The sequence below is a fragment of the Lactuca virosa genome, chromosome 6 (genome assembly GCF_052849685.1).
Source record: "Lactuca virosa cultivar CGN04683 chromosome 6, Lactuca_virosa_CGN04683_v6, whole genome shotgun sequence".
Taxonomy (NCBI): domain Eukaryota; kingdom Viridiplantae; phylum Streptophyta; class Magnoliopsida; order Asterales; family Asteraceae; genus Lactuca; species Lactuca virosa.
Genome location: NC_136431.1, coordinates 8,273,436 through 8,283,031, shown reverse-complemented (window position 1 = coordinate 8,283,031; position 9,596 = coordinate 8,273,436).

The window sequence follows — 9,596 nt, the reverse complement described above, 5'->3', positions numbered from 1 at the left end:
TAAGATACAATAAAATTATCACAATTCAATATGGAATAAAAGGAGATAGAATGGTTGGCAACTTCTATAAGACAACATTGTTTTTTTTTTTTTTTTTTTTTTTTTTTTTTAATACCCAAAAACGTTCTTAGAAGAGACCAAATAATACGATGATATAATCTAAAATCGTTAAATGTATGACATGATACTAGATTTTTTAACTTTGAAGTCACATAAATATCGTAGTGACAAGTCAAGGTGTAAATATAAATCCACGTCATCTCCCCCGTCTCTAAAGATGTGATAATCTCATGTTGTGCAATCACATTTAACTCTATGTCCCCTCTCCTTGATGCAACTAAAATATCTCTTAACCCTTTCTTGTGTTGATTACAAACATTTCTCTATGTAAGTCGTCATATATCTTATATGCCCCCTCTCAAAAATCAAAATCAAAATAGTCATGTCTTTATCCCCAGCTTCTTATGGAAGGAGCAATGATAAAGTTGTTTGCCTTGTGGAAATATTACAACTGTTAGTAATTCTTGGACCACAAAATCTATAAGAGATCGTGGATTGATGTAAATCATAGAAAATATGAGGATGATCTAAAAGAATGATGCATACTTTGGACCATATTAGTTGATTATCTAGAGGAAAAAGCATCGGGAATTGTTGTATGGATGGCTTCTTACTGTCCATGTCAGCTTCATTTGCTGCTTAAAATATTATTTTTACGTCACGACATACATTTAACGTTTTATGTTAACTTGTTGCATTATTTGCTTATATACTAAAATGTCATCATATATTTTGTATAAAACACATTGTTACATGAATTAGAGAAAAATCAAAATATTGTTGCAAAAATTATTAACAAGCCCTTTTCTAATAAAACCAATTGTATTTTCTTATTTATATCAATTTTGCCAAAAAAAAAGTTGGATTCTACATATTTTACGGTTAAACATTATTTTTTTTTGGAACAACAAGATTATATTAAAAAAAAAGTAGCAAGATGCTCGAGAATTTTCTTTGAGGACATTGTTAAAAACCTAACCACCAACACCCGATCATTCCAATAAGAAACGAAGGATAACATCCAGAACTTGGAGACTTAGGAGCAACAAATGGCTCAATTTGCAAGATCTATAATAATTTGGAATCTCAAGGCAAACTATTAGCTCAAACCAAGAGAGATCTAACAGATCGATTTAGCATGGGTCATCCAGAGGGTGTGAAATATCCCCATACTGTAACATCAAGGGGTGAGCATGGGTCGATTTTGACCTAAAAATGAACCCAAAGCAACTTATCGCTTTTATAAAATTAAAACCTAACCAAAAATTGATGGGTTCGGTTTTTCGGTTTCTCAATTTTCAATGGGTCGGTTTTGGGTTGAAACTCAAACCTAAATAAAACCATATATAAAAGAAGAATTTTTTGATGTTTGTACCCATGGCGATGTGTGATGTGTGTCTAAGCTTTCAAAATAAAACTCTAAGACATGGAACACAACTAGTATTCAATATCCAAACACTTAACCACTAAACCAACCTTTTGTATGTGTTGGTAACTCCATGGTCTCTCTTTCAAAAAAACACACACACACACACACACACACACATATATATATATATATATATATATATATATATATATATAGACACACACATAGATAATTAACAGAATAAATATGTTTCTTAATATTCGATTTGCTTCGTTTTTTCTTGGTTTTCACTTTTTTTTAAAACTGAAACCGAACCTAATATTTCGGTTTTTAGAAAACTCAAACCCAAACCGTCGGTTTTTCGGTTTCAATTTTGTCGTTTTTTCGGTTTTCGAGTTCAGTTGTGCTCACCCCTAGTAACATTCCATTTTATGGTTAGAAAATTTCAATTTAATTACTTATATAAAAATAAACAATATTTTAATAAATAAATAATAATAAAAGAAATAAAATAAAAATCATAGTTTTAGTGTAACGTCCCAAATTTCAGAAGATTTTTTTTCATAATTTTAAAATTGAATAAACGCTCATTTTTATAAAGTTACATTAAGTCATTCAATTTGTTCCAAAAACCATAATTCAAATTCAAAGTTATAAGGAAAACAATGTGAAATTTTGAATCATAAAACAGTTGACGTGTGTGTGTACAGTCCCGCCTTCGCAATCCGATAAGCACCTGAAAAACATTTAAATCCACAACTATAAGCCAAAGCTTAGTGAGTTCTCCAAAATATCTCACACAACAATACATATATAATTCATGCATACGTGGCCCACATCATAAGATTGGGTTGCCCCCAAGCCCACAACATAAGACTAGATTTCCCCCTCTCGGGCCCTCAACTTATGACTGGCTTGCTCCCGAGCCCACAGCATAAAACTGGATTGCCCCTTCCCAAGCCCTCAGCTTATGACATGTTTGCTCTTGAGCCCACAACATAAGACTAGATTGCCCCCTCCCGAGCCCTCAACTTATGACTGGATTGCTCAATGGGTTTGTTGAATTATAGCACAAAGCAGTACCGCCTCAACCCAATCATAATATGTCGACATATGCACACAAAACAATAACAAGCAACATAGGTAATCATAGCAAATATATCAGTCTAATAGAATAGTGTTGGATTAGGTGTCTAAGCCAATAACTAAATTGATATATATTTGAATTAAAAGCAAAGTCCTTTTTGGTTGCCCTCAAACCTAGTAATTGAATAGGATGATTTTTTGAGAGAGAGACTAATTTACTGATTTATTATATGATTAATAAATAACAATAAATGATTAATTAATATATTATGAGAATAATATATTAATTAGAAATATTATTATTTAATTAAGAATTAATCAGAAATTAATTAGAATTAATTTTGGGATTAATTAGATTAATTAAAAGTGCAAGGACCTAAACTGTAATTGTTCAACAGTTAAACAAAAAGGGTTCCATAACCTTCCCCAAGGTGGTGGACGGTTTTGGAGGCATATTCTAGGGTTTCTAGAATATCTCATAAAGATAATTAGGAGATTGGGTAATTACCTAATTTGAAATAATAATATTATATTCAAATTAGGGTTTCCTAGTGCAGCTATAAATAGGTCCTTAACCCTTTATATTTTTAGCCACTCCTCCTCTCAAGAGAATAACCGAAAATCATCTTCCTCCTCCTCCTCCTCCTCTCTCTCTCTCTCTTTCTCTCTCTTCAAGTTTCCTTAGTTGCTAGGGTTTGGGTGTGAACCATCAGAGGCACGAGATTTCTGGTGTTTGCTTTCAAGAGCTTTTGAAGAAGGATTTCATTGGTTATTTATAAGAATAATCAAAAGGTATGTAAACCCTAACCATCTTATGAATTTCGATCAAATTATGGTTTCCATATGGTTCTTTGATGTTCATAGATTATAACATTCAATAGTGAAAACATAGATAATTAGGTTGCATGTGAACTTAAGAGTTAAGTTATTTTCCGCCACGTGATTTTTTGTAACCTATAAAACCTATCAATGGTATCAGAGCCCAATGTTTTTCAATTGAATATGCATTATAGTTGAATAGATCAAATAAGGGTTTATAGGAATTAAACCCTAAGGCATGGGATTTTTGACTTGGGCTAGGGTTTTTGAAACCCTAGCATCCTCCCTTGGTTTCGAAAATCACTAGGGTTTGTTAGGGTTTCTTTATTTGATAATTATTGTTTTAATTGGTTAAAATAGAATAATTAAAATCAGATAACCCCAATACCCTAAATTTTCGAAAATCTACTAGGGTATGGATTATGATTAAATTTAAAATTATTTGATTAATAGTTTAATAGTAAATAATTATTTAATCCTCATTTGATTTAAATAAATTTTTAATTAAAGGATAAATATTAAATCATAATTGGTTTAATTTTAAATTAAGGTAAATTTTATTAATTTTAGAAAAATTTAATATTAAACCTAGTATTTTAGAAAAGTTTTAAAATACACCTTATATATACTATTAAAAGTTTAATATATTATATGTATAAGACAAGTCAATCAAATCGCTAGTACGTCTCATTCACGGAACCATACTATAAAGGGGTATAAGAAAGTGGCCTATAAAATGATTGTCGTTGGGTGTCCACTCTCACCTACCGCTCCCTTATATGGTGGAGGGTCGTTAGCCGAATTGATTTGATAGGACATAATCTCATTAAAACTATAATGATATAAAAGTACTAGACCTTTCTTTAAAAATTCTCACTCTAGTTACTTTAGAAAAAATGTGAAAAGTATGCTAATCCATGAAAACGTACATCGCACTTTAATATGTCGTTAGTGGAGCGTGTGTGGTTAACCGACACACGAATAGGGACTTTAAAGAGAAATGATGGGCATCTCAATAATTATCATTGTTAATGAAGCATGTGTGGTTAATTGGCACATTAATTAGAGATGATAAAAGACATCGAGGTTACCAAGCGTGTTTGCATGGTTATTCACATCTTGTTTGTTATCTTCGGCATCCCCCTCACAAATATAAGAGCATAATCTGAGATTAAACATGCCAATGATAAGATTCAATAGATCTCAAAAGGTCTAGGAATTTCATAGTTTGAAATTGGTGAATTGTTTTACATACCTTCATAAATTCGCGATAAGATTACGACATCTCTCTTCTTAGTTGTGAATTGTTATATTGGATCCTAGCCTTGAATATTTATTATGGGTTAAAATATTAAGGATTTATGTCATCTAACAAAAACTACTTTTTATCTATAGATGTCTACTCCTGGTGATGCTTCTGTTTCTCAAACCTTCACCCAAAACTCGAACTTCTCACTACTTTCAATCGTGTCCAAGGTGACATTGGATGACACCGACTACAATGATTGGATGTGAAACATCAAGATGGCTCTTCGATTCGAGGTCAAAGAGTATGTACTTGAAAAACAACTTATTGAGATCGATGAGTCCAATGCTACTCCTGAAGAAATCATCTCCTACAAGAAACATTATGACGACGCAACAAAGGTTGCTTGCATCATGGTTGCTACCATGGTTCCTGAGTTGCAAAGGTTCTATGAGGACTACTGTCCATACAAGATGAACTTGGATCTTGTGGAAAAGTTTCATAAGAGAGGTCGTCAAGAAAAGTATGATGTCGTCAAAGCCCTAATGGCTTGCAAGTTGAAGGAAGGAGAGTCAGTCTGCAATCACGTGCAAAGGATGTAGAGATACGTGGAGCGCCTTGAGGGGCTAAATTTGAATTTCGACGAGGAGTTGGCCATTGACATGGTCCTCAACTCCTTGCCACCTTGTTATGACCAATTCATTTTGGCTTATCAATTGAACAATACTAAAACCACATTGGCCCAACTCCATAACCTACTGCAGACAGTTGAGTCGGGTTTGAAGAAAAATTAAAAGTCTACTCCTACCAGTTCTCCAGTCCTTGTCATTGGGAAAAACAAAGAAAATAAGAGGAAAGGTGCTCCTAAGACGAGCTGGAAGAGCAAGGCCCATGTTGGGTCATCTAGCAATGGCCCAAAAGCAAGGCCCAGTTCTGAAATTCTTTATGTTATTGATCCCAAATAGGCAACTTGCTTCTATTGCAATGAAAAAGGCCATTGGAAATGAAGCTGCCCCAAGACATCAAGTGGCAAGGTGAAGGAATCGTCGGTAGGTATTTACACTATTCAAACTAATAAATCACAACCTACTTGTTCTTGGGTCCTTGATACAGGATGTGGTTTTCACATTTATTCAGATTTGTAGAGGCTAAGAGAAAGTAAGGAGGTGGAGCATGGAAAGATGAATCTGATCATGGGCAATAGACGATCTTCTCCTGTTACCAAGATTGGAACTTATGGTCTTGTGCTTGGTGGTGATGTTAGAGTCGATTTGGTTGATTGTTGCTATTCGTCAGAAATAACGTGAAACAATATTTCTTTTCATGCATTGTTTAGACAAGGTTTTCAATATTCATTTAATGATGTGATGTGACATCCCCAAATTCACGGTCATTTTAAAATTTTTATTTATGCTTATTTGAAAATCATAGTATTCATTTTTAAAGAATAATATTGCGGAATTTGTTCCCAGAAAACATGATAAGTACATTATCAAAGCAATTCCGAAGAAATGTGTTTTGTTTATATTAAAACTTTGGGATGTCATCGTCAATACAGAAACATAAGCATAAACAGACCTTACATTCATTTACACTAGTGATCTACATCTCCTTTAATTTCTCTGTGTAATGTAGCTTCGTATCGATACTTGTGATACAAGTAAACTGAGTGGGTCAGGTTGGGAAACCTGGTGAGTACATAGGGTTTTCAACCCACAATAATATAATTATTATGTTTAATCATCAAACAATCAACCTAATTACCCATCCCCATTATCTTCTTTAGTCTTAAGGACCTACCCTAAGAATCATCTATCCTTCATTCATTCATTCCTAAGGATTATCCTAAGGAATAGGCACGAAGTCCATCGCTGCCAGGGTTTATATAACAGGTACTAAGTCCATAGCTACCGGTGTTAGGCACAACTGCCAATGTTCTTTCATGAGGCACTAAGTCCATAGTTGTCAGGGTTTTTAGAATACATCTGGTGAACACGTAGTTCAAAAGTTAGGCATAGCTGCCAATATTATCCATTAGGCGCAGCTGCCAGGATATTTAGAGTACATCTGGTGAACACATAGTTCAAAACTACCTACAGGTTGTGAGCCCGCTAGCGTTCCACTGGACTATCTAGAATAGTCCGTGGTCGTCATCTATACTCTGCTAGATGACATCATCGTTAAGGTCAAGGATTCTCATCATCTTACACCTCTCATCGTCTATATCATCTTTCATCTCTCACCTTTTACATCATCTTTCATCTACCCATCTTTACCCAATATATTTATAGGTATAAAAATACATATAAAGTTTAAATCCAGTAAAACATGTATAAATCGTTCATCCAGCATAGATATCAAGAACACAGATAATATGCACACATAGCATGTAATTTATATTAAATAATTCATATCTATGTGTAGGATGAAAGTAACTATGCACTCACTTGTTAGTGATGACTCCACGTTCGGGCAACGCTTCGCTTCTAACAATTCTATTTTCCTTCGACGAAACCTAGTATCATTACCACTAGATTTTAGTCTAATATTTATCGCGACTATTTACGAGCGATATTGTTTTATAAGTGTTAAACAATACTTTTCAACCACTATGTACAGGCAGGGGTCAGACATGAAACACCGGAGGGCAGGACCATTTTGGCATTATAGCACTTCTGAAATCCAACAACCCTATGCGGCCCTTCAAACCAGATTTCCCGTACCGTGGGCAGTTAAAAGATATTATAATAACACTTATTATATCATATTTTATTATATATATATATATATATATATATATATATATATATATATATATATATATATATATATATATATATATATATATATATATATATATATTGTTTATAAGTTCCTAATAACGGTAATAAATTTAAACATAAGCTATACTTAAAGTAGGGTAAGCATATCTCACTTCCCAGGGGTTTGGCTAGGAGCCGGGCTCTACGGGGGCAGAACTTCCGAGCCGAGAAGCTCTTCTTTTCGGAGCCTTCTGGCGCTCCGGGGCTTTCCTCTAGTAATTAGAAGTTACTAGGGCTTTGGCAGAGGTTTAGAGAGAAGTTAGAGAGAGAGAGAGAGAAGGGTTATGGTGTGAGGAAAAAGGGTGAACTTCGCATGGTATTTATAGGCTGAAAAATGGCCCAACTCGGCAATTTTGAGCCTCCAACTCGTCGAGTTGAGTGCCAAGTGTCACCATCTGGTGGCAAGGCGTGGGAAGGAAGCAATGGTCCAAATTAAGCCATGTCACCCCTTCGCAGCAGCACCATTCCGTCTTCTAAATTCTGTAACTTTCGTATACGAGCTTCGTTTTCGACGTTATTTACATCCACACGTAGGTGGCGACGTACTCTACAACTTTCCTTTTGACCCCATCGGCTAGTTCTCGACCGATTTTAAGTTTAACAGTATGAGAAGATTACACCGTTTAACGACCGTGTAAAATTTATAACTTCTACATACGGACTCCGTTTTCGACTGTATTTTTATCATTGAGCTCCTATTAATGAGATATTCAATTCTCATTTAGGTTGTGTCGGCTAAAAATCGATCGATCTAAAATTCGAATTCTGGGTTGTGCACTGATATGCTAAATCTTAGAAAAATCATAACTTCCTCATACAGAGTCAGAGTTGGACGTTCTTTTTATGTACGTCCTCGGTTTAACATATACTACGACTTTAGTTTAGATCCCTAAGGCTAAAAAGTAATTTATCAAAAATTCATTTTTTACGTTACGCGGTGTCGTGCCGGTTTAGCCGTAAAACTTCGACAAGTCATAACTTCTTCGTTATAACTCGGATTTCAACGTTCTTTATATGTACAGAACCCTTGTGACATATACTATAACTTAGTTAAGATTATTTTGATTTTATATGTACGGAACCCTTGTGACATATACTATAACCCTTGTGACATATACTATAACTGTAATTTGACTTTATATCCATTGAAAGAAATAATTAAAAAAAATAAACTAGAAATAAAAGAGAAAACGAGAATTGATTGTGTCTCGTAAAAATTGTATCCTAGTGAAACATTCTTCATATATTGCAATGCTACAATAGGAAAACGATATATTTTAGCCAAAATACTTATAGCATTATAAAGAGATTTATATTTACGCTGGCTGGTTTTGTTTTGACAAAAAAAAATGAAATAAATCCACTATTATAAAAAGGAATGTTCTATAATGAAGCATGATTATCGATTCATTTTATTTAAACTAGAAACGAAATGAAAGGGAACTCAAAAGATTTTTAAATCAAACACTTTGTTCTCAACTTTTCAATACAAGGAGAAACTGAAATGGAAATGGAAATAAGGAAGAAAGTCATATCTCGGGGTGTTCGTTTGGATCGATCGGTTCGATCCAATCCGATCAGTTGAATCCAAAGTGATTTTGGTTTTCAAAACCTGGATCCAAATAGTTCAAACTAAATTTAAATCTGATCCGATCCAACTAAATTACAATTCGGTTGGATTGGTTTTTACTATTCGGTTTTCAAGAAGCAAGACGTTTTAATAAATATATAACTTTAATATTAACCCACTTTATAAAAGAAACTAGAGAAAAGTATTTAATTAGTTGTGAATTAAAATTTATATACTACCAAGAAAAATATATTATATTTTATTATTTTTATAGAGAAACAACTTTTGATAAGAAGTAAATATTAAAGTATTATAAAAGATGAAACTTTTTAATCGACTATAAAAATAAATTAATAAATTTATAGATTATTAAAGATATATATTAAAATTAAATAACTAATAAGTTGTTATCCGGTTTTTATTTTATAAACCCAAACCAACCCAAAATAATAATTCGGTTTTGTTGAAAACCAATTCAAAAATCCGAACCAAATAGTCCGATCCAAATTGTCCAATCGGGCAATTCGGTTTTATCCAAATAGTAAACAGTCCTAGACTCATATCCTCTTGTTTATAGACTATACTCGGTTCATTTGAGATGTGGTTGTTTTTTTTAATATGTAA